Source organism: Erythrolamprus reginae, chromosome 2 (genome assembly GCF_031021105.1).
Source record: "Erythrolamprus reginae isolate rEryReg1 chromosome 2, rEryReg1.hap1, whole genome shotgun sequence".
NCBI classification, from domain to species: Eukaryota; Metazoa; Chordata; class Lepidosauria; order Squamata; family Dipsadidae; genus Erythrolamprus; species Erythrolamprus reginae.
The window spans coordinates 151,462,111-151,486,057 of record NC_091951.1 but is presented as its reverse complement, the minus strand read 5'-3'; the positions used below and the strand labels follow the sequence as shown (position 1 = coordinate 151,486,057).

The following is a 23,947-nucleotide window of genomic DNA, read 5'->3' as shown; positions in this document are numbered from 1 at the left end:
TAGGTTTGGCTCATCCAGAGATAACACAGGGACCCCAGAGGGAGGCAGACTAGAGGCCTCTGGTGGGTCTTGACTACTGATTACTTGGGCCTGCACTTTCAAACGTTTGGCTGATTTGTCATGAATTTTTTGTAGGGCTAGGTCCCTTCTCTTCTCGGCCCTGGTGACCTTGGTCGAGGGGCGGGCCCCTGGAGAAGAGGAGGAAGAGGCCTGGGGGATACTAGTAATTTCATCGCCTGTAGGCCTGGCCTCTCTGGGACCTTTAGTTGTGCCTCTCTTGGGAAAAGTAGCCATAGTCTGACAATTAACAGAAGACAAGGCTGAGCCAATAACTGAAATATAAGGAGAAGATTTCAAGGACTTCCCAAGAGGAATGGATCCTGCTTCGAGGCCTCGAAGCTGCTGAAACGTGAGGACAATCTGGGCAAACCCAGAGTTCGTGCCCCCAAATCCAGCGGGGCCAGCCTCCCTAAACTTTGTAATTAAGTAAAACCAAGGCACTCTGGTTGGAGGCTTAGCCGGTGGAGAATTTAGCCTGGGACCCCCAAGGCCCGCTCCCGGATCCACGCGGTGGACTGAGGCCTACGCGGCTGGCAGAAGGCCAACACGAGAGGCCTAGATTTTTAAAAAAAGGGCGCGAAGGCCTTCGCGCCGAAAAAATCGCTCCGTAGAAATTCTTAAGGGAAAAGCGATCGACTAAGTCCAGGAGACTAGAAGGCGTCTCACTCCGCAGGAGGTATTTTATAAGCCCTTAATATTATTGTATACAATAAATAATCAATAATTCAATGGATAAATACTTGCACCGGGACCTCCAGGCCAAGGGATTAGAAGAATCCACGAGCGGCCGCAGGAATCGTAACCGGCAAAACCGCCGGGGGGAAACGAAACCGCAACTTCTCCCAAGGAAAAAAGCCGAGCCGCTTCTTTTCTTTTTTTCTTTAAAACGGCTGGCGCAATTAGTGCAAGTAATAAATAAAGACAATAAATCTTACTACTTTTTTGAAGGAAAGATCGAAGGGAAGGTGTTAGAATGTTGAACGAGCTATCACAATACAACCGCAGGATATGCGAACTGAGCGAATTCTGGGGAAGGGGCGGATCCGGCAAGCTTTTTTAATACTAGGCTCAGTTCCACCGGATTGGACATGAGCAACCCATGTGACTGCTGGACCCGCTCCTTCAGTACGGAGAACAGAAAGCCAAACAATCATTGCATTTGAACTTATTGGTAAACAGAAGACAAAATGTCATTCCTATTGCCGTTTTACAGCATCAATAACTGGATACAAGACTGAATAATATATTACTGTATCTGCCTCTCACAATGTTATTTGTGTCTGGGCATCTTTTAATTAAAAAATAAGCACAACATTCTTAAATTTGCTTCTGAACAAAGCCAGGCTTTACTAAAGGATGCTGTAAAGAGATTGCATAAACATCTGTAATATACAAACAAGAGAAATTAAATGGCCCTAGCATTTTTTTTCTCAGGCCTGTTTATTGAATATTCAGTGCCATTTCTCACTCATGCCCAATGCCTTACTATATGCCTTGGTATATCACAAACATAACTCTCTTACTCAGACAGTACTACCCCAACAACATTCTTGTTGTTGTGCATACATACATAGCTTATATTTTCAAATAAGATATCCAGACACAGTGTTAATATTCTGTTTATAAATTTATAAAATGCAGGGGCTGCTTGCTGCGGTACACCAAAGACATATAGCAAGGAGGAATTACATAATAAATTGACAATCCGGTTTGTCCTTTCAGTATCTCAACTGGGACCTTTTTCTAGGCAAGACTTTTTTTAAACTACCAGGACATAGCTGAGAAATTGTTTTTCTCTTCTAGGCAAAAGAAAACAGAAGCTCCCTTAATCCACAGGAAAGCTCTCACAAAGACTCCACTCAAAGTATCCCCCGTGGCTGTGGTTTCTTCAGATCATGTAGGATGGCTATGAAAATATGCTTACTGCTTGGCACAAGTTGTCACCAATAATGGACTTTCTTCTTTTTCTGTCTCAAAGGGAGCTGAGTGTTAAAGGCTTGTGGCACATAAAGCGACAAATAATAATAGGAATAATTAGGAAAGCTCCGAAGCAAACAGTTTTAAAGTCAGAGGAGTTGAACATTCAACATCCCAGCCGTTGAATATTCTAAAATCAAGCAATGGTCTGGACTAAATATAGTATGTGAACAAACCAAAAGCTTTTCGAACAGGCTGCTGGACTTGGGCCAGGGGGCTGCTCTGCTTATGTCCTTATGTTCAAAATGGATAACATATAGGAGAGATATAAAGTCTGCTCATGCTTTTCACTACCCCTCCACCCGCCTCTTTACAAGGGAAAGTAACTTTAGGAGGCTACAATTGGAATGAAGAACCTTTGGGAGAAACTATTATTTAGCTTTCAGGAAGTATTAAGTCACCAAATGATAAGACGCAATAAATAAAAACCGACTTAAAAACAAATGCCTGGAACCTAAATGGAACCTCTGTGTTCAGATAAATCTCTCTCTAAATAACAGGCACCAAAAGCAAACTATGCAGGGTGGGGAGGGAGGGATGCTAAATCCCTAGAAGCATCTAACCAGCTCTTGTTAGAAACAGTAAAGGTATAGACCTCATTGAATCAACTAAATTCCTGGGGAACACATGTGGTTTTCATGGCAACAGTATGTAAATGTTTGCGATTGCCTTCTTCCTCTGTTTCCCCCCCCCCCTTAGTTCTCAGCTTTGTCAAGAATCTTGAGTCTCCCACCCAGAAACTAACTAGGTTCCCCCCACACACACACTTTTCTGTAGTTGGAGAAATGCTGCACTTTGCCGTGTCCAAATGTTGCACTAAGTAGAGCTTGCATTTGGTTCCGGAGTACTTCTTAACTGATGCTCAGTTAACTTATAATTAGTATCTAGACCAGTGGTTCCCAACCTTTTTTGCCCATGTCCCACCTAAGCGTCTCTAAAATCCTGATGCCCCCTTCCCCATGACATATAATTCAGAAGAGCCTTCTCTGTGGCGGCCCCAACCCTCTGGAAACAGCTTCCCCTGGAGATTAGAATTTCCCCCACCCTCCTTGTCTTTCGTAAACCTCTTAAAACCCACCTCTGTCGCCAGGCATGGGGGAACTGAGACATCTCCTCCGGGACTATACAGTTTATGCATGGTATGTTTGTGTGTATGTTTTCTTTTTAATAAGGGTTTTTTAGTGACTTTTAATTATTAGATTTGTTATATATTGTGTTATTAGTGTTGTGAGCCGCCCCAAGTCTATGGAGAGGGGCAGCATACAAATCTAATTAATAATAATAATAATAATAATAATAATAATAATAATAATAATATTAATATGTTCAAAAGGTGAACTCCTACTTATGTGGAGGAAGCCTAAAAGGCCATTAACTTGGTTGAAACAAGGTTCCAATTGCCCCTATTAAAAATCAAATTGCCCCCTCCCCCTGTGGGGCATAGGCCCCACATTGGGAACCAAGGATCTAGACCAGTGTTTCCCAAACTTGGCAACTTGAAGATATTTGGACTTCAATTCCTGGAATTCTCCAGCCAGCGAATGCTGGCTGGGGAATTCTGGGAGTTGAAGTCCAGATATCTGCAAGTTGCCAAGATTGGGAAATACTGATCTAAACAATGCAGATGTTAGGCATGAATAGATGTTTGCGTATGAAACATTTTAACACACTTGCTATTAATAAAATGGCAAATCGCATAGGGCCACATCTCGAGAACTTTGCGCTGTGGCTTCTCTCCATCATCTAACAAACTTGATAGAAATAGATAGGACTCAGAGCTCGTTCCTACAGCAGAAATCTCAATGTAATAAATCTACCTTATTAATTCTGAAGGGAAGTGTCTATATCTATTACACTGGGATTTCAAATATGTGTATGTGCATACGCATATTGTCCCCGGGTTAAGAACGTCCGACTTTAAGGACAATCCCTAGATAAGGAAGGGCTGACTATTACTAAAAATGGCAGACAGCGTTCTCTTTCCTTGAGCCGACAAAGCACTGAAGCTGTGCAATGCTTTCCGGAATTGCTGAAGCCGCACATTTTTAATATATAGCTCGTTCTCAGCAGTTTCCTGGAAACGTGGCATGGAGAATCCTGTCCGCCATTTTTAATAATAGGCACTCCATTTGCAAGTACAAGTTCCAATACAAATAGACATTTGGATTGCAGACAGATTAGGAACGAGAGTCATCCTTAACCTGGGGACTGTATATATGTATGCAGTATGTACATACAGAGCCGGTGTGATGTAGTGTTTGGTTCAGGTGCTAGATTAGGAAGGGGCAGGCTTGAGTCTAGTCCTCCCTGAAGCAAAAAAACCCTTCTGGATGACCTTGGACCATTTATTCCCTCTCAGTCCTAATCAGTGTCAGGCTCTGCTGGCTGATAAACAAAATCTCTTCATGCATTGTAGCTTTTCTGTAAGAAACTAAGCAAGCACACTGCAAAATCAAGCAGACCGTGCAAGAATACAAATACTAGAAAAACAACAAGCACACCCATATCCATAGTTCCCTCTAAGCTGAGCAGTGAGCAATCGCTCACTTAAAAATCATCATCAACTCAGAGTTTTCCAAACCTGCCCAGAAGCCGAGAGGGAAAGAGTGAGAGGGAAGGAGAGAGAGAGGAAGAGAGGAAGAGAGAGAAACAGAAAAAAGAGAGGAAGGAAAAGAGAAAGAAAAAGAATGGGAGTAAGGAAGAGAGAAAGAAAATCAAAATCTAGTTTGAAACTAGCTCAACTATTTAAGTGGCATTTTGATATTGATAGAGTTGCCCTATTATGAGCTCACTGTTATAGACACACAGTACAGTATTTTATTTTGAAATTCTCTCAGGCAAAACAGGGTGGGTTTTTTATTTATTTGTTTGTTTGTTTATCTGTTTATTTATTTATTTATTATTTCTGTCCCACTCAGTCCCGAAGGGACTGCCGCTCAGATACTATACTTTTCCGCCCACCCCAAAAAAAAATTAGAGGGAACACTGCCCATATCTACATCTATAAAACTGGGATGTGATCATTCCTTAGCCTGACACAGGCCAAAAGTGTTTCAAAGGACTACCAGCAGCAAGATGCTCAGGAAACGAAAATCCCAGGAGATTTTTGCCAAATTAATCCCTTACTATGAAGCATAGTTTGGCCTATAAAAAGTTAAGCAAGGAAAACCTGACCCCTGTTTGTAAATTTCACCACCTTCTTTTGTTTTCAGGAACTTCAAGAATGAACTGCAATACCTGGGAGAGTAAAGAAAGCAATCTGCATATTTAAAAATACTCACTACACAATTGTTATGCACCTCCTGTGCACTGAACAAGCACACTGAAAACAGGTTCTATAAATAAATTTTTGTTCACCTGTCTAAAGATAAGATCTTAGGTGCTATTGGCCAGGCACCTTTGAATAGCCCTCATAATAATTTATTGTATGTGTTTCAACTTTAAACAGGACAAAGTCTTCAGCAGACTTTTTAAAACTTCCCTCTGCTTATCCCTTCCCCATCTCATTGAGTCAGCCAGAATTGTTGAGGGCTTGCAGCATGCAAGTTGTTATTGTTGTTGTTCTCCAGTTTGCTAACTCATTAGCTTGGTTCAGAAAACACCATGCTAACTCTGAACTCGGTTTAATAAAACATAATTACTGTTTTCTCTGAGTAGGCTATACTGAAGCAAATAAAATTGAGTAATGGCGTAAAGGTGAATGGCATGGCTCACTCAAGAGACTAATAACTTTATGCCCGCAATATTCTGGAGGGCTAGCTGATTGCAAATACCGTACCTAGATCTTTCCTCTCAAATGAGGGAGGTGGTACTAGATATACACCTCTGGTCATGCTCATGCTTGTGGGTCAAGAGGAAATCAACTGGCCTTGAAGCAAGGCAAGCAAATAGGCTGACTGGTAAGACATAACAGCGGTGGGCAAGGGAAGGACAACCAAAGATTCTGTTTCCTGAGCCAGTAGGGGCTTCAAAAGCACCCTTCAAAAGCACCGAAAGGTTCAAAGAACTCAAGCTGTGTAGGGAGATCTTGAACTAGGAAAAAAGGTAAAGACCCAGAAGGAAGGAAGGAAGGAAGGAAGGAAGGAAGGAAGGAAGGAAGGAAGGAAGGAAGGAAGGAAGGAAGGAAGGAAGGAAGGAAGGAAGGAAGCTGGTGACATAGACCAGACCAAATTGCAATGGTGAAAAGAATTTAGCTGCTAGATTAGCCAACACAGGAGTATTCGGGAAGAAACTGACCTAGTCAATTCAGCCGGCAGATCAGTCATGGAACTTGGGAACAAGCTAGGAGACTTGACTAGCAGACTGGTGAAGCACAAAAATGTGGGTTGGCTGCTCATGAGAATTTTCTTTTTAAAAAAAAATATATATATTTTATTAATTTTTCATAAAAAGACAAACAAGACAAACAAACATTGAACATATACAGGGCTACAATTGCCCCGCTCAAAATAGAAGTCTTTCTAATACAGAAAAGAGAAAAGTAAAATTTATAAGATCAATACAGAGAATAAAAAAATTCTATTTAAATTTTTCATATATTAAGGCATTTCTAAGAAATAAATTTATGAGAGTTTTCAATTGGGAGTACCATTTAGCAGACTGGGGATATGCAGGTTTTCAGACTGAGAAAATACCTAGAAGAGCGTTGAGAGGTTTGGCCACGAGGATCAACAGCAGGAGCATGTGTTAGTAGCAATGAGAGATTGCCAGAGCAGCAAAGAGCTAAAGTCTGATCCAGGTGAATGGGGCCCCTTCCTCCCTCAACAAAGAGAGAAAAACAGAGGAAGACCTCAGCTGGGTGGTCCTTTCACTGCAATTAGAGCAGCCAATTTTCTGCAGGCTTAGTCAGGGAGATAAAGAAGTTGGTTAGGACACCATCGGATTCACCGAGATAGCTTCAACTCCAACACAACCTAAATCTAACCAGGACAATAGGAGAAATTATTAATTGGGGACAACCGGTAAGCTCATTCAAGGGGTTACTTTAAGTGCTGCCAGAAGTAAGAGTAGAAGAGAGCCTAGAGCACCACCAGGGGCAAGCCAATCTGGCCCATCAACTAGGCAGCTCAAATTCAGGTTGCGTACTAAGAAGCTCAGCCACAATGAAGCATTCAATCTAGAGCAGAGCCAAGCCACTTGCCCTGCCAATGAAAAGTTTGAGTAGAAACTAGAAGTCACCCCAGTGCAGAACTAAGCCTATACAGTGGTGGCTGAGAATTGGGAAGTGGGAACAATGAAGATGAAAATCTCAAAGTCAAAGCACAGTCTGGTAGTGGCAGCAGATACTACCTACAGTGGTACCTCCACTTATGAACTTAATTTGTTCCGTGACCAGGTTCCTAAGTAGAAAAGTTTGTAAGAAGAAGCAATTTTTCCCATAGGAATCAATGTAAAAGCAAATAATGTAAAATGCAAAAGCAAATAATGTGTAAGGGAGGTTGGGAATGCCCCACAGAGGCTTCCCCCCGTCTTTTCTGGCCCTGTTTCCTCCCAGGAGATTCCTAGAGAGGCCCCACAGAGGCTTCTCCCCACCTTTTCCAGCCATGTTTCCTCCCAGGAGATTCCTAGAGAGGCCCCACGGAGGCTTCTCCCTGTCTTTTCCGGTTACAGTTTCGGAGGCTCGGGTTTGTAAGTGGAAAATGGTTCTTGAGAAGAGGCTAAGATCTTGAACACTCGGTTCTTATCTAGAAAAGTTTCCTAAGTAAAGGCGTTTGTACGTAGAAGTACCACTGTACAAAGAAGGAAAGAAAGCTAAGGACAACAAAGAAGGGTAAAAAACCCCCATCCTTGTTATAGGTTTAAAGTGGCAGGTTGATCTAATCCAGCAGCAATTGCTCAGTGAAGCCACCTACAAGAGAAAGCATAGGAACAGAGAGAGGTGGGAAAAATCTACTTTCCCACACTCAGTTGTTTTGGAAACAACCAAGGTCAAACCCAGCCGGGTACAGATTAGCAGTGGTTGGTCTGAGAACTGAACAAGAGGTAAGGACTCTAATAATATCAGGAAAGGTAAATCTGAAGGTAATTGACAAATAAGAATGTGAAAGGGAAATAATAACCCTTTGCAGTCCATTTGGCTTAAATAATAGGCACCCCCTAGGTATTTAAAGGGAAAAAAGCGTTACAGTAGTCCCTCGCTGTATCGCGCTTCACCTGCCGCGGCTTCACTTCATCGCGGGTTTTGAAGTCAGCTTCATTTGAATCATTTCACCACACAAACGAGCGCTAGAATAATTCCAGCGGGACTCCCAAATGATGAGTGGGGCGGGGACTGAGCTCCGGCGGAGGCCCGGCCCCTCGTTCAATCCCCCTCGCCAGTGCCGAAAGGAAAAAAAAGAAAGGAACGGGACGCGGTGGGGATTTCCAGACTGGGCTCGAGGGCGGAAGAGGAAGTGCTCGAGGGCGGAAGAGAGAGAGAGAAAAAAAGAAACAGCCGGGGCAGCTCACCAGGGACTTTACAGCCGGGGCAAGGCAAAAAAGACAACATTTGGCCGAACTGCTGCAAAGAACAGAGTAAGTAGTAGTGGGGGGAAAGGTTAGCCAGCTGTTGCTCGCCTCCAGGCATCCGGAGCTGGTGGGAAGGAGGATAAATTCCCCATCGCGGATTTCACCTATCGCGGCCAGGTCTGGAACGTAACTCCCGCGATAGGTGAGGGACTACTGTACTGTATATGTGACTGTTGTAATAGAAAGCAAGACAGGAATTGGTCTGTGTGCTGCCTGTGTAAAAATTCAGTCATTGAAAACATCCAAAACTGAAGAAAAAACACGGCTGCCCAATAATTAGCAGGGTATGATACAAACGTGAGCCACTGTTTGTTCACTTATGAGCTCCAGTCCACTGGCCTAGCTACTCATTCTTTTCATCGGAGGGAGCCCGAGGAGCTTGAAGATGAAGCTTTTCACCAATAGATTCAGAACTTCCAAAACTTTATTCTGCCTTTGCCCTTGCTTTATATCCGGCCCAAAGCTTCAAAAGCTTCCTGCATAGGACCTTAAAATATTCTGAGAATGCTCAGCCCAAGTGTACTTTTACTTTGAATTTTACTCTTTTATGTTTTCAGGGAACATTTTTCCCCCCACATGGGAACATGGTAGTGTTTTGAGAAATAAAAAGCCAATTTCTCATCACTTTCAGAGTTTAGCTTCTCTCAGCTTCTTTGGAATAAACATTTGAAGGAAGGACATGGTAGTGCTCTTGAAATCCATTTCCCACCCCAAAGCATTAACAGGATGGGAAAAGAGTAATACTGAAGCATAAGGAAGCATACAGGGTGCGTTCCAAAAGTAATGCAATTTTGTTTTTTAAAGTAATTTATTGAACAGATTTGCACAAACACTTAAAATTCTTCAAAGTACTGTCCTTGGGCTTCTACACATTTTTTCCAGCAACTCTGCCATGACCTGTACACACCCTGGAAGGCGGCTTCGGGGAGGTCATCGTCACGGCTGATTGGATCTCTTCTATGGATGAAAAATGGGTTCCTTTCAGGGCTGGGAACGAAAAGAAGTCTGCTGGGGCAACATCAGGACTATAGGGGGCGGGGCAGTGTTGGCACCTGGCATTTGGCCAGAAACTCGCGGAATCATAGCACGTTGTGGCCAGGCGCGTTTTTCGTCCATAGAAGAGATCCAACCAGCCGTGACAAAGACCTTGTGAGAGGTCCCCGAAGATGCCTTCCAGGGCGCATACCGGTCATGGCAGAGTCACTGGAAAAAATGTGTAGAGGCCCAAGGACAGCACTTTGAAGAATTTTAAGTGTTTGTGCAAATCTGTTCAATAAATTACTTTTTTTTAAAAAAAATTGCATTACTTTTGGAACGCATCCTGTAGAACAGGGGTCTCCAACCGCCGGTCCGCGGACCGGGACCGGGCCGTTGGGGGTTTTCAGCCGGTCCGCGGCGCCAGGGCCCCCTCGGCCTTTCCGCGCTGCCCACCGCCCGCCCGATTTGCCCCCTCTGCTCCTCTGCCACCTCCTGCCTTTCACCGCAGCTCCTCCCGCACCCGGAACGCACGCCCTGCCCGCCTCACATTTGCCGAGAGGACTTTCGCCCCGGGCTCTCAGCAAGGGGGCTGCATGAGAGGCGGGGCCGGCAGAAGGTGATATTCAATGTCGGGGGCGCACGGGCGGTTTTGCGCGCGCTCCCTATCTCCCTGCTAGCCCACTCGGAATACTGTATTCAAAATAAGAAAAGCCTTCGCCGGCAAAGGCTTTTCTTATTTTGAATACGTATTCCGAGTGGGCTAGCAGGGAGATAGGGAGCGCGCGCAAAACCGCCCGTGCGCCCCCGACATTGAATATCACCTTCCGCCGGCCCCGCCTCTCATGCAGCCCCCTTGCTGAGAGCCCGGGGCGAAAGTCCTCTCGGCAAATGTGAGGCGGGCAGGGCGTGCGCACGTCACCGCTGAGAAGAACGGAGAGAGAACGAGAGTGAGTGAAAGCAACAGACAGCAAGATAGAGAGAAAGTGAGAAAGAGAGAGTGAGAGAAAGGGGGGGAGAGAAAGAGATAGCAAGAGAGAGAGAACAAGAGAGAGAAAGAGCGTGAGAAACAAAACAAGAGAGAAAGAGTGAGAGAGAGAGAAAGCAAAAGAGACAGAAAGAAAACAAGAGAGAGAAAGTGAGAAGAAGAGAGAGAAAGAGGGGGAGAGAGAGAGAAAGAGAGAGGGGGGAGAGAGAGAAAGAGAGGGAGAAAGAGAGGGAAAGGGGGGAGAGATAGCAAGAGAGGGAGAGAGAAAGAGAGAGGGAAAGGGGGAGAGAGGGGGGAGAGAAAGAGGAGATAAAGGAAGAGGAGAGAGAGAAAGGAAGAGAAAGAAAGAAAGAGGGATAGAAAGAGAGAGAGAGTGAGAGATGCTCAGTGAGCCTTTCTTTGAAGTTGCCTTTCTTTCTTTCTTTCTCTTTCTTTCTTTCTTGCTCTTTTTCTTTCTCTCTTTTACCTTTCCTTCCTCTATTTCTTTTCTTTCTCCTTCCTACCTTCTTCCCTCCCTCCCTCCAGTCCTTCCTCTCTTACTCTCCCCTTTCATAAGTTTCCTTGCTTCCTTCCTCTGTTCCTGTCCCTTCCCTCTTTCCTTCTTCCTTCCTTCCTTCCTTCCTTCCTTTCCTCCCTCCATTTCTTGCTTTCCTTTTCCTTCCTCCCTTCTTTCCTCCCTCATTCCCTTCTTTCACTCCTTCCTCTCTTACTCTCCCCTTTCACACCTTTCTTTGCTTCTTTGCACCCTTCTTCTGTTCCTGTACCTTCCCTCTTTCCTTCCTTCCTTCCCACCCTCCGTCCATTCATTCACCCATTCCTCTCTTGATCGCCCCTTTTACGGCGCCGCTGACAGCTAGCTCCCCCCCCCCCACCGGGCCATGGAAAACTGGTCTAGCTGAAAGCCGGTCCCTGGTGCAAAAAAGGTTGGGGACCTCTGCTGTAGAAGCTGGATTTCTAGCAAAATAACAGCTATTGTAGGAGTGCAGGACCCTCTAAAACATTCTTGACTATTAATGCATTGGCTAAAATTTATCTGCATTTGTTTTGAAAATTTTGTAAATGAATCTTGCAGCTGGCAGCAAGATAGCCAGTGTCTAAGCAGCACATAAGCAGAATGTGAATAATGTTAACCCATGTTAAGCATAAAACTTAGCAGGGACACTTAGCTTTTGACTAGCAAAAGATAAAACGTGTAGTAAAAGCTTCTAAAGATATATCTGAGTATACAGTATTAGGGCAGCTTTCTGATATTTCAGACTTTTTCTGTGCCTGCTCATATTTCTCTACCAGTAAATTTGTACTAGCCAACTGTTTTATTCTTTCAATTTTTTTTTTAAAAAAGTCAAGAAAAGGAAAAAGGGAAAAATAAAAGCAAGAAGATATACTTAGGATTTTAGCTCAGATTTCTGACTAAAACTTTCCAACAAGTCACCGCCTCAGGTATTAACCCGAGTCTTTGCTTCTTCACAAACCAAACTCCCTTTTCTCTGGGAGTGTCTATGGAAATTCTAAGTCAGTGTTTCCCAACCTTGGTAACTTGAAGGTATCTGGACTTCAACTCCCAGAATTCCCCAGCCAGCAAATGCTGGCTGGGGAATTCTGGGAGTTGAAGTCCAGATACCTTCAAGTTGCCAAGGTTGGGAAACACTGTTCTAAGTCATCCAGGTCATGGTTGTCCCAAAGGTGTTTTTTCAGAAGGCAACTGGTCTTTGTTTTTTCTTGAAGTCAGAACTGGATGAGAAGCAAAAGGTCTTCAAGGAAAAACAAAGTCCAATTGCTTTTTGAAAAAGCACCTTTTGGGCCTGTCCTCTGGGAAGGACAAACACACAAGCATAGATTTTTCCATAGTGGGAAAAGGCCCTGCAATAATAACAATAACAACAATCCGCCGCTCCGAGTCCTCGGAGAGGGGTGGCATACAAATCTAATAAATAACAACAACAACAACAACAACAACAACCAGCAACAGAGTTGGAAGGGACCTTGGAGGTCTTCTAGTCCAACCCCCTTAGGCAGGAAATTCTACACCATTTCAGACAGATGGTCTTTTTCTGCCGTCAGACTTCTATGTTTCTATGTTATCCAACATCTGCTTAAAAACTTCCAGTGTTGGAGCATTCACAACTTCTGGAGGCAAGCTGTTCCACTGATTAATTGTTCTAACTGTCAGGAATTTTTTCCTTAGTTCTAAGTTGCTTCTTTTCCTTGATTAGTTTCCACCCATTGCTTCTTGTCCTACCCTCAGGTGCTTTGAAGAATAGCCTGACCCCCCTCTTCTTTGATATTGACCCCTGAGATATTGGAACACTAATTCAACAAGGCAAATCTTTAACAAGTAAATTCTTTAACAAATAATTCAACAAGACCAATCTTTCCTAGTACTAGAAGATGAACATGCTCCTCTTTCCATTATCTCGCACTTCCAAAATTTCAATGAACTGGTGAGTTCTTTATAATCTTTCTTGTGAACTTGGCTATCTTATAAGATAGATAAATCAAAGACAGACATCTTGTCTTTCCGCATCTGCCAATACCGAAGTGATAAAACAATATCTTTACAATTCGCCTTGAAAGATTCTTCACATTTGAAACCAAAAAAAGAAAAACCCCAGACCTTTGAGCCAGCATATGGGTGTCCAGAAGAGAATCCCCATAACCCACAATTGCCAAGGTCATTGGAATCTAACACATTTGAAAAGTAGCAAGTTGGGGAAAGAAGAATAGAGTTTATTGACATGACATTTGACCTTTCCTATAAAACAGAATAATCTGAATTGTTCCAGTGGGAACATTCTGCTTCCCTATCAGGGATCAGGGCTCTCTCCTACACCAAGATTTATAATGTCATCACTGCAAAGGTACTGTATTAAATTTTGTGGGGATCCAGAAGATATCCCTTCGTAACCCAGTGGTGGGTGTTTTCCCACCATTGTTCAAGAATTGAAGAACAATGTATACAAACATGTGATTCAGTCTAGTTTTTAAATTTGGAACCAGTTCCTTGGTTTGAAGATTACTGCTTAAACAAACTTTCGTCTGTCCCACAACTGAAATGTAGAATATTTAAAATGACAGAGGAGTTCCTTAAACCCCTAGGAGCAAGACCATCTTGAGTAATAATGCAATGCAGCAACTGCCCAGCAGTTCACCCCTACCACCAAAAGGCACATTCCCAAATTAATGTGGGGACTTTTCTTGTGTGTACAGTTAGCTAAGAGAGAAAAGTACATTGAGCTACAAAAATGATGTGAGGAATAGAAAACAAAAATTACAAATGAATTTTGAAGATGTTACAACAAACTTTCCCTATCACAAAAACTCCACACACAATGGGGGTCAACTTGTGTTATTTTTACTGTTGGAAATCAGACTAACAGTGTACAGATTAGAAAATTTCTGCCTGGAGTTAACAAAGCTATTTATAAAAATCAGCTTCGGGTTTAATTGATTTCAAGAGATAGAGCAAGCCCCCTTTCGTGTGAGAAAAATATGATCATATCTCATAAGAATGTGTTGCTGGCTTACACATTGGATATTTTAGTGTTCCTTCTTGAAATCTTAAACACTCCAAAGACCACATGCATCATTTACTGACCCTGAAGAGGAAATCACCTGATGCTTTAGTATATGAGCTAGGTTCTTTATCTTGGTGTTAGTATTGTCCATCTCCACAGCAACTACACGGTTAGGATCAAGATGACAAATGAATTGCTCATCCAGGTGAAACAAGATCTGGCTCTCTATTGCAAGCTACTTTATCATCTACGCTGCTGTCTTTCCAAACAAGTACAGGTTTCCTGAAAGTCTCACATAACGCAACTTCACATAAAGTGAGACATGAAACCAGTGGAAAAAAAGGGGGTTGCAGGACATGTCATTTTTAACCATTAGATTTGTACTGTGTATTGTTGTTGTAAACTGCTCCGAGTCTCCGGAGAGGGGTGGCATACAAATCTAATAAATAATAATACCGTAATAATATTAATAATAATAATAACAACAATAACAATGTCCACTTTTGTAACCCAAATACTTTGACCTGTGTCCATACATTTTTAGAGCCTACTACATTATTGAAACATATTTTCTTCCTTGTCTCGTATTCTATGTACAGTGAGAACTGAATTTCTAATGTGCATGATCATCATAGAAGAGGACTCCAAAGGTCTATGAATTTTGTTAGCATTCTACATTTTATTTCATAGAGTAGATTCATCTAGGTGAAAAGCACCTCTTGGGCCTGAGGATTCTTCATGTGCTATGGCAAGACATAGTTAGTCACACTTTGCTTCTAAACTCAGAGAGGTCCTTTTCATTTTTGGTAAGTGGATTGGACAAGACATTGAGGTCCATTTTGACACCACAATAACAGCAATGGTTGTTATAGGTATGTACGGTAAGTAAGTGGAGACAAGATACATAACTAGAACTATACAACATATTTAATGGTTTTGTAGATCAAGAATATTGATCTATAAATCTAGTAAACAAATAGAACAAACTCCGTGGTAAAGAGGAAAAATAAAGCAAATACTTGGAGAAAAACAATCAATTTATTATTCGAGGGAAACCCTGTGCAATGGTCTATGGATGAAGAAGGAAGCTTAAAATGGGTAAATTATAAAAGATCCAAGATCAGGACCAAAATTCTCAGAAACTAGAGCTTGGGAGATCTAACTCACAGAGCTCTCTGAAGCTGCAATGGACTTGCATAGACCCAAAGTGCTTTGTGGGCAAAAGTGATCAAGTTCAATCACTACAAACTCCCACTGAAAATAATGGATTTCCGTGCCAGAAATTTTGAAGAGTTTCTACCCAAAACGAAATGAAAGTTTCTAGGAGTGCCGGAACTACAAACCTTTCTAAATATCAATATTAACAAGTAACCAGCAAGTGGTCTACGGGTTGGGTGTAAATGTAAGCAGGATCAAGATGACCTTGAAAAACTATAAAACCTTAAGCATTTCCATAGAGTATAGATTTTAGATAAGCTGTGGACATGGTGACTGGGCTGACCTAGCTTGAAGCATCATTAATTGAGAGCCTTGGAACTGGTTGGCTTGACAAAAGATTGTTTGGGAATACAGTAGTCCCTCGCTCTATCGCGCTTCACCTGCCGCGGCTTCACTTCATCGCGGGTTTTGAAGTCAGCTTCATTTGAATGATTTTACCACACAAACAAGCGCTAGAATCCCCCAGCGGGACTCCCAAATGATGAGCGGGGCGGGGACTGAGCTCCGGCGGAGGCCCGTCCCCTCGTTCAATCCCCCTCACCAGTGCCGAAAGGAAAAAAAAGAAAGGAACGCGACGCGGCGGGGATTTCCAGACTGGGCTCGAGGGCGGAAGAGGAAGTGCTCGAGGGCGGAAGAGAGAGAGAGAAAAAAAGAAACAGCCGGGGCAGCTCACCAGGGACTTTACAGCCGGGGCAAGGCAAAAAACACAACATTTGGCCGAACTGCTGCAAAGAACAGAGTAAGTAGTAGTGGGGGGGGAAGGTTAGCCGGCCGTTGCTCGCCTCCAGGCATCCGGAGCTGGTGGGAAGGAGGATAAATTCCCCATCGCGGATTTCACCTGTCACGGCAAGGTCTGGAACGTAACTCCCGCGATAGGTGAGGGACTACTGTAGCTAGCTACTTGCTGTAAAGAAGTCATATTTATATTTATCTTCTACAGCAGCTGTGACTGCAGACCATTAATACTGAGTGGATTAGACCTTTTGGAATCTTATTTAAAAATACGATACAATATCAACATATACACTTTGGATTGGATTCAGACTGGGGTTACCTTGATGCCATATAGATAGACAAATACTTACAGCAATGTAGTATCTTATTCATTTGCTTTAAAAAATCAACTTAGAACATATAAACACCATAATATACAAGAAATATTACACCTCTGTTCAAAGAATATGTCTATAATGACCCTGTTGAGCATATCACTCTTGTTCTTTCATTACTGGGACACAAATATTATGGTTTAGTAATCTGGGCCTCTAGCAATAACTTGTAGTTGGTACCTTGCTTGTTAAAAAAAATCCATATTCTGAGTTTTGTCTCTTTCCCTTTTCTAACCTATTTTAATTACCATAATTAGATCTTATGAAAAAGCTCAGACACTTTAGGATGTCCTGTGAACGGAAAGTGGATTGGAAACCTTTGTCATGCTTGGCAAGGTTGAAGGAAGTAGAGAGAGAGGAAGATAATGGATAAGGTGGGTTTACAGGAACAACATGATTACAAGGATGTCCTTGGACAAACTACAATTTATAACTAATGACAATTCAAGATGGCAAGCATTTGCCTACACAATCACCGAGATTGAAAGTTTGCTTTATGGAGTCCATCCATCTCAGCAGAACTACAAAATGTGATCTGAAAAAAGTTGTCCCCAGAGATATTGCTTTTCTCCAGAGACTATGAGCAGGATAATATTTACTCAAGGTCTACAACCGTAAGCCATAATTACACTTCAAATAAAACATAATCATAAGTATTACACCTTATGATGTATTGTGTCTTATGTGTTGTACCACATGACTCTTGACCAACTTTTCTTTTAGGTACACTGAGAGGATGTGCACCAAGATGAATTCCTTGTGTGTCCAATCACACTTAGCCAATACAATTCCATTCCATTTAGATTACATTTTTTATGCAAAAAATAAACTGGACTCCAAAAAGCTGATTGTGCACTTCTTAGAATAAAGTAATTAGAGTTACTGCTGAAAAATCAGAATTGGCCTTGGTAACATAACAGCAAAAAGCTCCAGAATATGCATGAAGAGAATTACATTCCTCTGCTAAGCAAGTCAGGCCAACTTGTTCTACCCATTTCCAGGCTCATACATAGGCTGCAACTGATGAGCTCTGGCACATTTCATTCTAGAAGTCAAGCAAGAGTTGCTAATAGACCCCAAAGGGATTTTCATTGGCAGAGTGCTTTTTTTTTTTTGGCTGAGCACTTTCTGCTCAACAGATTATATTCAATTTTCTGTAAGTTTCACATCTGAAATAAACTTTGTCCCTCCTATTCTCATCCCTGGCTTCTTGCAACCAAATTACAATAAAATAATTGTTTTTATTATAGTTTCTCCATGAAACATACTACTCAGTCTGAGATCTCCTGTATTAAACCAATCTTGTGAACTTTTCTGTTGGACATAAATGAAAAAGAACGGTGCTCCTTTTACAAGTCAGTGTTCTCACCAGGAGAGTTAAAACTCGATGCACAGTTTTGCACTTTTTTCAGGCTACTTTTTCAGGTAGTCTGGTACAGTTCCAACCCATCAGAACATGTAAACACCCATCTTACTTAAGAAATCTAATACACCAGGATTCTACCAGCCGAACTCAAATAGTATCTGAAATTTTCCTTTCTCAAGCCTAGTGTAAAAGTTGGTTGGGGGCGAGGGACCAGGATTCAATTAAGTGAGGGGTAGACTAAAGATGCTGAGCAACAATTATTAAAAATACAAGCCCTGGAGCGGGAAGACAGGGGGGCAAACATTCTCTCCACTGGAAAACAAAGCCTAGAGCAAAGGTTACCTGGTAGGACTTGGGGAACTTTTTGTATCACAACAGTGGTGTCGTTTTTCAGGCATGCCATAACTTTGCCAGAGTTCAAAGAAAAAGAGGTGAGGCTTTAGAGATAGACTATAGTTCTTTTTCTCCTTAAAAAAAAATCACCAAGCTAAAAACCCTCCAGGAGCATCGCAGGGCAACCCTGACTAATCCCAACCAACACATGATCAATAATAGGTTGGGGATAATGGGAGCGGTAGTTGAGCGCACCTAGGTGGCTCAAAGGAGGTTGCAAAATAATAATAATAAGAGGATGGGGCTATAGGAAGAGGAGAGATGCAGGAGGAGAGGCATCAAACGGGGGAATTATTTGGGATTAAAAAAACTTTATAAACGAGCACACATTATACAGAATGCGACATTTTATATAGCCTGGCAGATATAATTATTTGAAAAGTTCACCTGAAAACACCCAAACCATCAGCCATCCTATCAAGCTGTTGAACTGTTTTTAGGGTGTTTTTTTTTTAAAAAAATACATTTTATGTGTATTTGGTTGTGGGCCACCCAGAGTCCTTTGGGAATGTATGTATGTATGTATGTATGTATGTATGTATGTATGTATGTATGTATGCACGCATGTATGTGTATGTATGTGTGTTCTTATATAACTTTTAATTGATTTTCATAATAACAATAAGCATTCATAAACAACATTCATACCCCTCCACCAAATTGGGGGCATAATTTCTATATACCATTTGAACTCAAGAGCAATGTATGTATGTACTGTATAAATAAATAAATAAACATTCATAATAACAATAAGCATTCATAAACAACATTCATACCCCTCCACCAAATTGGGGGCATAATTTCTATATACCATTTGAACTCAAGAGCAAAGTATGTATGCATGTATAAATAAATATTAAATAAATGAATAAAGCGCCTTGAACACTCAGAACGGATTCGGGGGGGAAAAGCAAAATCGGAGTGTTTTATATCTAGAGCCGCCCGCGCAGAAGTGCCCAAATAAGGCGAATAAAAAGGGGCGCCGAGGGCGGGGATGCGAAGAAGAAAAACAAATCTCGGTCGGCAACAATTGAAGCCTCGGCAGCCGATCTCTCCCTTTCTTTTCCCCTCCGCAACTCCAGCCTTTTTTTTTTTTTGGTTGGCTTTTCTTTCCCACAACTCACCGCATTGGAGGGGCTCGACACGTTCCCAAGCGCGCACATCCACGCGCGTAAAGTTGCGAGCGTTCCTGTCACCGGCTGGTGGCTTTTTCCTCTCAACGCTTCTCCGGGCTGCCTCCTGCGGGCGAAGGAGAAAAAGGGGCTTCCACGACACCCTCCGGGGTCGCCAACCAAGGGCTTCCTTCTCCCGCTTCGCTCTTGTCCCAGAACTGCCCGAGCGCCGAAGACTAGTTATAATCCGGGAGCGCGCCGAAGGCGGGCGCGGAGGAAGGAAGGAAGGGAAGAGAAGCGAGAGGATTTACAACTCCGCGGGCAAAAAAAAAAAACAAAGTCTACGGAACCCGAGACCTCAAGCGGAGGAAAGGCGCCTCCCGCGCCCCCCGTGCCCGCCGTCCCATCCTCCTGCTTCCTCAGGGCTCGCGTCGCCCCCCGCGCGGAAGGTGACTCCGTCCGGTCGGCTCTGCAAGGCGCCTGGGAAACTCTGCCCCGAGAGTTCGCCTCCGCCTCTGCCGCCTTTTTTTTTCTTTTCTTTTCTCTTCCCCCCCCCCCTCCGACTCCCTCCCTCCTTCCCTCGCCTGGGATAGCTCAGCAGGAAATCCCTCCCAGCCTCCCGTTCTCCAATCCCTGATTGGAAAAGCGAAAAAGCGGGGACGGCCTGGCGAGCTGGGCAGGGCCTTGAGGAGCTCCCGCTGCCTCTTGCACTGGGGCGGACGGGCGGAGTAAAGAGATTGAGGGGTTAAGCATAGAAGAGGAGGAGGAGGAAGGGGTCGGTGGGTGGGAGGTCAGTTGTGGGTGTGTTGTGTCACCAGAGACCTTGGCCCGGTGCGAAACGTGTGCGCGCAGGTAAAGGGAGGCTGTGTGTGCGTGTGTGTGGAGCGAGGAAGCCGAGACGCCGCTCCTCCTTCTCGTCCTCCTCTTCGAAAACATCCCAACTCCAACTCAAGTGGCTGTTTGGCGAGATAGCTTCGTAAAAGAAGCGGCCGATCGGTTTCCAAAGTGTGTCTTTAAAATAATAATAATAAAGTTGTCTCCGAGGCACTTCATGCAGGCTAGAAAGACAAAAGTAGACAAAACTAGAAGACTGGGTGGGACGTAACATATGTCTAGGTCAGTGTTTTTCAACCAGTGTGCCATGGCACACTAGTGTGCCGCGAGACATGGTCAGGTGTGCCGCGAAGCTCAGCAAGAGAGAGAGAGAGAAAGAAAGAGAGAGAGAGACAAAGAAAGCAAGAGGGAGAGAAAGAGAAAGAAAGCAAGAGAGAAAGAGAGAGAAAGAAAGAGAGAGAAAGAAAGAAAGCAAGAGAGAGAGAGAAAGAGAGGCAGGGAAGGAGCGATAGAAAGAGCAAAAAAGAGAGGAAGGAAGGAAGAGAGAAAGAAAGAGGGATGGAGAGAGAGAGGAAGGGAGAGAAAGAGGGAGAGAAATAGAGCGAAAGGGAGGAAGAGAGAGAGAGAGAGAATTTTTTTGTCCAAACTTTTTTTAGCCCCCCCCCCCCCCCCCCCGCTCAATGTGCCCCACGATTTTGTATATGTAAAAAATGTGCCGCAGCTCAAAAAAGGTTGAAAATCACTGGTCTAGGTTATAGAAATTATAAACATAGGAATGAAACAAAAATAACACTGGGGAACAATTTGTAACACAATTTCTGTTGAGTTTGATTTTTGAGCTTTTTAATAGTTAATTAGACGTGCTGATTTCAAAACTGTAGTTAGTTTTCTTCTACAATGTCAAGTTTTTTCTCAATACCTTATATATATATAATATAGTTAATTAGGCAACATGAGTATCAAATTGCAATTTTTACATGGGCATCTTGCTAACTTCCTGGAAAATATTGGTGCAGTCAGAGATGAGCAGGGTGAGCGATTCCACCAAGATTTGAAGGTCATGGAGGCACGGTATCAAGGTAGATAGGATGTACACATGATGGCTGACTTGTTGGATCATCAAGTGAGAATGTCCACAGATTAAACACTCCAGAAAAAGCTATAAGCGAAAAATTGTACCTTAATATGTATAATTACCTTCCAATAAAAAACAAACTATTTGTATGAACAAAATTTAACTTGCAATAATTATTATAGCCTTTGTGTGAATAAAATTATTCTTTGTAAACAGTATGTTTGGTAAGTTTTTACTTTGCTTTCATTTATATGCATAATTTTTATGAGGGTACAGGGTATCCTGTAGCTTTAAAAATTGACATGATAGACAAAAACTCTGGTTATTTTTGGATCCAGAGGCCAAAAATTAGTTGAAAACAAGTAACAGATTTAAGATAATGAAATTGCTGTTCCCCAGTGTAATTATTGGAGAAGCTGCACTGCTAGTATAAACATAAGGAGAATAATATCAGCCTGTTAAATATAAGTGGACTGAGGTTGGGAGACACTCAGGAATGGTTTTAGAGGGAAGAAGAGGAAGTAGAAAGGAGAGGTAGAGGAATGGAAAGAAGCAGAAAGAGTGAATGTTAAAATTTAAATGATGATGAATGGAGGGAAGGAGAAGGGAGAGGAGTAAGAAAGTAGGAAGGAGGGATGAAGATTGGAAGAGAGGAGTTGGGATAGTAGGTGTTGAAAAAGGTGCAAAATAAGATTGATCTATGAAATATTGAAAATGCATATGTACTTTATTGATACATTTTAAGGCACATGTGTTTCGTTATAAAAATGAATTTATGGAAAGGAATAAAAATAAAAACTTTTTTGGGGGGGGAAATAAAGATGTTTCCGAGGCACTCGTGGTACTCCTTAAGCCCACCCACCCATTTTGTTTTAATGTTGGATTTAAACATCTTTGTGTCTTTGTATGGTGCTTCTTGCTTATTTTCATCGGTGTACACTTCTTTGTTCTTCAGGGGCACTTGGTATCTCCAGTTTGTGACTTGTTGATTTAGATCTTATTGTCTATATATTTCAGCTTAGGTTAAGGTGGTATAGGAAAAACAACTTTAATTAATTATCCTTCCACCTACTCTGGTTCCCATCTCTTTTTCAACAGTTGTTCTGGCAGAGAAATGTAGAGGTCTACGTTTAGATCTTAGTTTTTCAGTGCCTGCAAGGCAAATATGATACAAGCAACAGGATGAGGTGGGAGAGTAGTTATTAGAGTCTTAGTGAACATACCATATGCAAATAGATTTCCTCTGGTTATGTAGCGTATGAAACATCTTTATTGAAAGACAGAGTTTTACTGTACGTAGAAAGTGACTTCGTACTTTTCCAGCTTCTTTTCTTCTTTATAGTATATAAATCTACAATTCATTGCATTGTATTACATTTTTTAAGATTTTACATTAAATCAGAAATTGAATTTCTACCCTTTTGGAATTCTTTCCAGAAGATGAACATGAATGATTTAAAATAAACTCATAAAAACCCTATAAGGTTTCTAATCAGTAATTTTAAAGAATAAAAATACTGGTCATCTTAAGGAAATCCTAATTTTGGTCTTATCCTGCAAGCTTGTACAGTCAGCTTTAAGTGATAATTTTATGTCCTAAATTTTCTCCAGCACTTTGGAGCAATTTACATGGAAATCTTTGATTTTACTCATGTAACAAACATCTTATAAAATAGATTGGTTTGAGATAGAACTACTGACCCAAACTCCCCCAATTTTTCCGTAGCGGTGGGTGGACGAGCCTAGGTCCTCCTAGCCCTAGTTCACCCACTTAATCACTATTACCCAGTTTGTCTATAGATGGACATGTTAAGGATCTATCTTGGCCCAAGCAAAATCATGACTTATGATCCAGTAGTGGATTCTAAAACCCTTTGCTACCAGTTCACATGTGTGCTCATGCTTGCATGTGATGCTTCTGCTCATGTGCAGAAGCATCCTGGGCAGGTGGGTGGAGCCTCCCGCCGTTGCTACCAGTTCGCAGACCCAGGTCGAATCAGGAGCAAACCACCGCTACTATTATCATGTTTTTATACTAACTTGGAAAGGAAAAAGATAATGAAAGAAATATCTAGTGATGTCTTTAAACAAGAAGAAAGGCATTTAGGATGTTAGCTGAGGCATTTCCAAACTTCTGGATAAAAGTTACAAGCCAAGTTTGCAAGTGCCAATCCTTGTTATCACAATTTGAAGTCATTCCAGTCAAATTCTACAAAAGAAGTAAATTGATATTCTCATACATGACAGATGGCATTCAGAATCCCCCATTCACTTGGTTAAGTTAGATGGCTATTGAAATTGAATGAGTGAATGAATGAATGAATGAGTGAATGAATGAATGAATGAATAAATAAGTAAATAAAATCAGACTAGCACAAATATGAGAGATTTTACTCCCCTCCGCAAATTGAAAGTTAAACCTTTAAAAATTCTATAACAAAAGCCACTTGGGGGAGAAGCTGCTTCACAACCTGAAAACCCAACAAACAATTTTGCAGATTTAATGTGTGAAGACAAGAACAGGGACTTTGCTTCATGAATTGCTTAGGAGCAATTGGGTCAATCATCATAGTACGTTCTTATTCTAGATATGAACAGGGCACTTACTTCTGGGATTAACTCCAAATTCTTCCCAGATATTTTGTAATCCAACCGAATCCTCTGAAGGCTTTGCGGGTGGGCTGTCCTAATTCTTCTTCAAGTGTGAGATATAGTTATTAATATACAACTTTACCTGGATGGTGATCTTGCTATGCTACCATCATGTGGTAATCAGAGATGCTCCACCCACAGAATATCTTCCTGAGCAGAACAAAAT

The 23,947-nt window shown here is 42.2% G+C and overlaps 1 protein-coding gene across 5 annotated transcripts in view; it reads right to left on the bottom strand.

Moving 5' to 3' along the window:
- The window catches only part of CASKIN2 (CASK interacting protein 2), a 142,784-nt gene extending 123,061 nt beyond the window's left edge, over positions 1-19,723 (bottom strand). For all 5 annotated transcript variants that reach the window (XM_070739929.1, XM_070739930.1, XM_070739931.1 and 2 more), the window contains exon 1: positions 19,233-19,723. The gene's annotated coding sequence lies outside the window, so the exon portion shown is untranslated. The remainder of the gene's footprint in view (positions 1-19,232) is intronic.
- Between the last annotated feature and the right edge of the window lie 4,224 nt (positions 19,724-23,947).